The sequence below is a fragment of the Pinus tabuliformis genome, chromosome 1_1 (genome assembly GCF_031772625.1).
Source record: "Pinus tabuliformis cultivar Carrire ecotype Pingquan chromosome 1_1, CPIR1, whole genome shotgun sequence".
NCBI lineage: Eukaryota > Viridiplantae > Streptophyta > Pinopsida > Pinales > Pinaceae > Pinus > Pinus tabuliformis.
Window position 1 is genome coordinate 380,455,442 of NC_142297.1, and position 7,887 is coordinate 380,463,328.

At 36.7% G+C, this 7,887-nt stretch overlaps 1 pseudogene; it reads right to left on the reverse strand.

Annotated features, from left to right (window-relative positions):
- Positions 1 to 877: 877 nt before the first annotated feature.
- LOC149213224 (polygalacturonate 4-alpha-galacturonosyltransferase-like) lies at positions 878 to 3,140 on the reverse strand (annotated as a pseudogene).
- Positions 3,141 to 7,887: the final 4,747 nt, after the last annotated feature.

Consider the following 7,887-nt stretch of genomic DNA (forward strand, 5'->3'; position numbering starts at 1 on the left):
TAGAATGATATCCAGGCATTTTAGCCTATATTCGACCTCTTTTGGGTAGCAACCAAGAAAGTGAAAAAGCTCGAAGTCTGTAATCCAACGGGAGAAGAAAAACTGAGGATAAAAAGAAGTCTACATCACTTGAAGAAACCAAAGTTTGTGACTAAGCCGAATCTCAATCTAAAGCTATCTATTTGCAGCAGGATCTGAATATCTGTGGTAACGAGTCAAGGGTTTGTTGTAGTAATAGAAGGCACAGATTCTGTAATTGGAAGTCATTGTATTATAATAAGAGACTAAACCTACAATAAGGACAGAAATTCAGAAGCTGCTTCTGACTTTGACTAGGCAGAGACTCAACTATTGACCTTGACATAAATAGGAGGGCTAACTTGGAGGGACTCTTTAGTCTTGTGTTGGATATCTCATTTTGAATAAATTCAATAAGAGGAGGATTGTTTGGTTTTCCCCTATTGAGAGGTCTTACCCTACTTTGAAAGCCTAAATCTTTGTGTCTCATACTTCTTTGTGTTCTTGGAAGAACAATTTATGTAATTACTTGATGAAAGAGAAATATTAACTAAAAAAGAAAAGAATACTTATATAGGAGTTTACTTCCAACTATGAAGGAATATAATGAGGACATAAAATTTGTAAATATTAAACTTGGCTGGGCCACTGCACCTCCAAAAACCTAACTCATTAAGCCATAAACTATAAACCTTCTGTGGAACTCCAAAAACAAATGAATTAGAATGAATTGTCAACTAGAATCAAGGGCCTTTACACTTTAGATTTGACTATCTATTGTAGTGTGAATATTGAGGTCTCAACTGTTCATTTATATTGCACTGTGTAAGAAAGGATGATCATATTTTATATATTTTGTCTAGTAAGGCCTGCACTTCGTCATTGCCAGCTCTAACCAAGGTTTCATGTTCCCATTGTAATGAACAACAGCTGCATTGTCAATCTCTCAACAGTCCACACTAGGACTATATCCTAAACCCAACACATGCCAAGACTTTTCCAAAGGATGGGTCAAGCCATAAAACATTCAATCTAGGGGGTAGTGTTCCAAGCTTCCACAACACTCTATCCTCATTCTGACATACAATAAAAGAAAAACTTAGAAATCGAACAAAGAAGAACCCATTAAGTTTTCTAGCTAATTACATCAGATTTACTTCAAATACTTTAAAGTAAGCATGACAAGAATTAACATAAATAAACCACACTACACACTTACCGTGTTCTGCCACTTGTGATATATTCCAGTTATATCTTGTTTCTCCCATTCTTTGAGATCAAATACATTCATCCCATATGCCCAACCACAAGCATTAGGATCAAAGTGCCTGGCTATGTGCGGATTGGAAAAATTAAGGTATTTTCCAAACCGGTGAAAGCTTTGTCCACAAGTTTCCACTGAACCATTAACCTTTCCATGAAGATCTACTGACCACAAGGGCATCAAATCTTTCTGCACCACATTATCATCATCCCAGAAAAGGATCTTGTCTGGTTTGGGATAAAATTGTGGAAGATAGAAACAAAGATGATTTAGCATGGCTAAATATTTTGGATTTATATATTTCAAATTGCAGGAATGTGCTGAGAGTGTAGTCGAGTGATCTGCATTGAAATAATACTCTTTGATAGCTATGGATTCAAGTTGGCGAAGCACAGGGCAATAGGAGGAATTGAGCCATTTAAAACCATCAACATTTTCTACATGTATCATAGCTTTCCTTGGGGAATTAAGTAAAAACCACATTTTCGTGGCCCTAAAATTTAACTTGTCTATGACGAGATGAAATACATGTTTCTGAGATTCCTACAAACACAAGTAAATCACCTAGAATGAGATCCAAATATTAAATCTAAAATGTAGCAAAACTATTGGACTTCCAAACTTTAAAGTATTTTAAGTTCATAACACTTCACCTTAGCATTCATGACAGTTGAATTCACAAACACAAATGCAGCCACATTTTCAGAAAATAATGCATAGTGATAAAGAGCTTGATCCTCCAACTTGTCCTTTTTAGGAAATTTCTCTTTTCAAGGGCAAGCAAGTAATAATCCATGGTCAATCGCATGGACAGACAGTGCAGGCCCTTGGGAATAGTCTTTGCTGCAACTTCTTTGTTACTATCCCCTAGTCATAAAATTGTTCTCTAGCCTTGGATAGGACATGACCCATAGCCTTGATCTTCTCAGGTGCACTGAAATATTCATATTAATTATCGGCCATGAAAAAGAGAATGAAAAGCAGAAAGATTGACACACAGGCTGCAAATTTAAAAGAAACAAAGGATATGAACACAGAATGCAAATGGAAGCATTTACCACTCTTTATTTAGAAGCAGCCAATGTGAAAACTATTACCTTTGAGGTAGATCAAAATCTGCATTAGCCTCACCCAATGTACACTAACATTCTTTAATGCGAAGCATTAATTCATGGTATAAATCAAGATTATTCCTAACATGGAAAATGCTTGAATACACCCTAGCCATGTTCAGTTGGTCTCGCATCAATCTAATAGTGGAGTCAGAATTCTTGTTCTCATTCTCCTGCCTCCAAATGTTGTATTTTCCCAAGACAATAGAATCTACCTCCTTGGAGTGTTTAGTTGATGCGTTTTCAAGATTAACTCGTTTTTCTTCATCCCGTTGAATCAACTCTGTTGACCTTTTCTCCCTCCTCTTTTGTCTCAATTGTTGTAAGCATTAAACTACTATAAATTAAGGCATACTATGCTAAAATCTAAGAAATATAAATTTTTTCTTTTTGAGAAGCCACATTCAAAAATGATTTTGGAAAATAATATAACAATTCCATTTTCCATGAGAACAAAAAGTAACGATCTAGTGCAGTAAAGAATTTTACCCTCTGTCAAACTTTTGTTAGACTTTATTCAAGCTGCAAATGGTTTGCATTACAACAACCATTGTCTTGGGAGTTTGACTAGACATTACCTTACAATAGGCTACCAACATCATAGATCAGTTAACCGGGGAAAATCAAAACTTACCATCAAGATCATTCTCTTTGACGTCTTGATGTTCACTTCCTGTGCCATCCTCTTCAAACCTTGTAAGAAGTTCTTCGTCATTCGAAGTGTTTTTCTGCACCTCGTCATTCATTTTAGCCCCCTCAAGATTTCCCTTGCCTTCTCCATTGAAAATCACACCATCTTGTTACGAATGTAACTTTTCTGAGATGTCTCCAGAAGTCGTTTTCCTCTGCTTGATGTACACTGTTAAAAATAGAGAATCACCCCTGCCTATGTTAGTTTTGACTTCCTACTTAATACAACCCTACTCAATTACATATATCATCATCACATAGGTTTTCTTACGTGTTCAATAGAGAAAATAACCAAAATCTTCACCAATCGTACCTTAGAGTTAGTAATATCCCTTTGGTTTACTTCCGAGGGCTCTTCTAATACCCATGAGGAAGATAAGTCATTTCGTCCAACAATATTTAAGTTTAGAGTTCCTGAGTCCTCCGTGATAGCTGTTATGACATCAATCACTTACCCAGTAAATAAAATTTATTTTCAATTCTCTGCCCAGTAGGGGAGAAATCAAATTTAAGATATGCAAATGTAGCAGGTTTCTTATACTTGCCTCCTTTGGGAAGAGAGAGTCAATGCTATCTGTTAAACTTTGCTTTCTCCAGTCATCTGCCTATTCCTGTGAACCCCAGAGATAAATAGATAAGAGTGATTTTTAACATATGACAAAGCTCCAGTATCCTCAATAATTCTTCTCTATTTCAATCCACTCAAGTCGATTAAATTTCAGTTTAGGGACACTATTTCTTTTCTGGGATTAGACTAACGTAAGTGCAAGTGCATTGCCCAGATCCTAAAAAAGAACAAAATGGCCATAGAAAAATAGAATTGGTTTTGAAGATGTGGAAAGAGAATACCATTCTAACAGATCCATCTCCTGAGAAGTCGTGCCCTACTGTTTTAAATGATAAAAAATGCATAAAAGGTCAAGTAGAAATACTTGATGGAGAGGAATATCTATAAAAATACTGAAACGCTAAAAAGGGGGTTGCTTTGCTATCATGCATATGCTAAGATCAATATTTCATTACACATCAATAATAAAATGGTTTGTATAATATCTATCGTTTGTTTTGGCCAATGTGCTCTGAACACTGTGGGAACAGTGTGAAAATGATATGTATAGCAGAAAGTAGTTGGTGAACAAGATTGTCGTTGTGAATTGGGTCTAGGTTGGGTGGATCATAACTGGTTTTAGCTTGACTAATGAGAAGTGGATTTAACTTTATGGATGGAAAGTGAGAATGGCTTGGATAATGAGTGGATGGGAAGAATGATTGTTACCCTTCCCACCCAAATTCAATTCCCACAAGATTCAATTCCCATGAGTAAGATGTTGAATTGAACTCTTAACAAATATATTTATTAATACCCATCCAGCTTATGCAGAATCTAGCACACACTTAGTACCATCCTACTCAGAATGAGCAGTGCCCATCGAATTCACCGAGTAGTTGCCCAACAAATTTACCAGTCATATGCATTTCCCTTTGCTAAAAAATGGAAAGAGCATTGTTATTTCTTGCTATCAAGATGAATGGTTTCATTATCTTTGGCAAGGGAAATTATCCTAGGGGCAGTTGGTAAAACCTTTGCTCTTGCATGAGAGAGGTACAAACTTTGAATCTTTATCCTGGTAGGTATTGTACCATGTTAATGTAGAGATGGAATTCACAACTTCACACAGATCAAATGAAAGGAAACCTATACAGAAAACTCACAAAATGTCTGGAAAAATGTTAGAGGTTCTAAACTTTTGACAATAAGCGAGGAAAGTAAGTTTGATAACATCCGCGCCTTCAAATCCTACGAAAAAGGTAAAAGGAAAATCAAATTCCAAAGTAGGTCCATGGGGTTTTGGTTCAATGGTTAGCTGGGGGTGGTGAAGGAAAATCAAATTTTGAAGCAGGTCCATGCCATCTTGGTTCAATGGTTAACCGGGAGTGATGATAATTCCCCGCCAAGGCTCAAATCACATAAATACATTGTTCAATGGGTTCTCAATGAAAGGGATCTTTCTAAAATAGTAAAAGATGACTACACTTCATTCTAATGTATATCTTACTTGAATGTTGTAAGAATTATACACTTCATTGTAATACTACCAGATTAAGAAAGGGCATGCTTGCCAATAAAGATAAATTAAACACTGACCCACCACAAAAAAAGAGACAGAAGCAACCTGACGAGGGAGTAGGGCAAGAAGAAGCTTACCAGTGAGGGAGTAGGGTAGGAAGAATCTTACCAGTTGCAGATGTAGATGTCGGGTGACGAAACCTAGCTGCCAAAAAGACCAATGGCATGACCACAAAGATAACAAGGAAGCCCACCACATCTATTCGATGATGAAAGCCCCAACCTCCCGATCCTCCATTTCTACCACACTGGTAGCCTTGCCACCCTCCATTCCACACACCTCCTCTTTTCACAGGCGTCTTTAGCTCTCGACCCTAACATCACTTTTCTCCTTCTCCTCCTCCTAAACAGATATCGACCAATGCAACCCTTACACAATCATAATCCTCTACATCAAACCCATATCATGGTTAGCAAAAATATATGAAGTCAGCAACAACCAAAAAAACCTGTAGATCTCATATATACTTTAGAGCTTTTGATAGAAAAATTTACCAAAGGCATTACAAAATGGATAGGTCAATTGATTTCATACAATTTTGAGAAAGAAAGGGACACTGACATGGTAAAAACCTAGATGAAAATGAGCATAGGGGCCGGAAGTAGACAAATTTAAGGGTATCTATCTCTGTTAGCCTTTTTGGTTAAAAAACCAAAACATATAATTAAGGGAAACACATCATTCTGATTCAGATGCCAACATAGATGTTATTATTAATGGGGACCCTCACTAGTTTGGATGACTCTTCATACCCTATGACATAGGAAGAGGAAGAACAGGCAGGCAACGTTGGGCATATATGATACCCCTCAACTTACTAATTTAACTGAACAGGTACTGACTTGGCATGTCTTGCATTGAGGCATGTAAAGGTAAAGGGAATGCTAGGGGGGTAATTTGATGCAAAGCAAGGGTGAATTATCCCTCCCTGAATGCACATCATGAGACTGTGTTTAAGGTTCGTGATTCTAAAGCTACGAGAATACTAGAGTGTAAGCACAAGAGAGAAGCTTGTGATCTAACATTTAAAATGGTGACTTGTTGATTGATTTCTCATTTAGAATGAAGAGAAAAAGTTTGATGATTAGGGGAGAGAAGTGATGAGTGTTCTATTAAGTAAAGGAAATACATCGTTTGAGGCCATGGATAGATCTTAATGGTTTAGGATGCCAGTGTTAGTAAAACCTTACCTAAATGCCTTATGACTACCACAAGGATGAGTGTTACACTTACATTATTGATGCACTAACCATAGGGAGTTGGTATAGTATTCATGGTTATGGGTACTTACAAAACTGGGTTTTCAGATACCTATGAAGTGAAAGGGAAGGAAGTAACCTTTCTTCAAGATATGAGTAAGGTTGTAAGCTTTAAACCAGCTACAGAGAAAAATTTTGTTAAAGAATACATTTTACACATCCTCTGTCCATTAGTATGAATCGGTTTATAAACATAGTGTTGGATTAATGTCATAACACTTCTAGAAGTTGTTTTGATTCCTAGAAAACATGTTTTATATTGTCATCTGCTTTGAATTTTGCACAAGAAACAATTGGTCCTTTAACAAGACTTGAGTGTGCCAACATGGACTGAAGAAGAGCTTATTAGCATTGCAAACCCTCTTCCTAGATCAGTATGTCAATTTTAAATTTAGCAGAAATTGGCAATAAAACATATGATGTTCTAGAAGCTAAAAGACAGACAACACAGGAATCTACAACTTCTTACCTCTATTGTTGTCATGTTTAGCTTGCCCTGCCAGAATGGTATCAAAGTTAAGGTGAGGGCAAGGTATCAAAGCTAAGGTGAGGGCAAGCCCGAGTAAGGAAGAAAGAAATCACAAGAAGTTGTCTGACAATACTGACCTCCTTCCTCTTCAAAGATCAGTCATCATGAAGCACTGAAACTCCTACTACAAATTTCTAGGTTGCAGATCCTAGAAAGGAAATGAGATCAAGGCCTCATCAATCAAGCATCTCTAGGATAGAGCTCTTTGTCAAATTGTTGGTCAAATGATCTATATCTAAGGCCTTTTGTAATGACTACAGCCAGGAAGCTTTCGAATTCCTTCTCTATTGCAGGTTTATATAAAATCATATCTGAAGCTATAAAGTTCCTAGCATCTAAGCTCATATATATAATATTATTCTTGAGCTCATTGACATGCCTTCGGCCTTATATTAGGGCTTTCTCTATCTCATAGAGAAGTATAAAAGGCTACAAAAGGTGAAGTATCATCGGCCCTTGGACATCAATCAAGAGGGTTTGAAAAATAGTGCTCATGGTTTTCCATTGGGTAGATGCTTATTGAAGGTAAAAGATCAACCTTTGTGCGTCTTTGAGATTCTGGTAACAAAGGAAAGGTGGTTCATGACAAATAAAGATCATTTCAAGGAACTTGAAATCTAAAACACAATGTTCTAAAATCTCATTTAAATAGGTATGACTTTTATTGGTGTCTAAGCTAAATGCATCTCAACATTTCTTCACATCTCAACTCATTGAGGCAATCAAGACACACAAGTGGGTTTAGCCTAGAGCCATCACTTTTACATCTTGGGTTTAAAAAACCTTCATATACTCTAATTAGTAATTTCTAGTACCCATGCTCGGTGCATGCTGTACATTATTTTTCATAGCTGTCAAATTTGCATTCCATCAGTTAAAGCTAGGA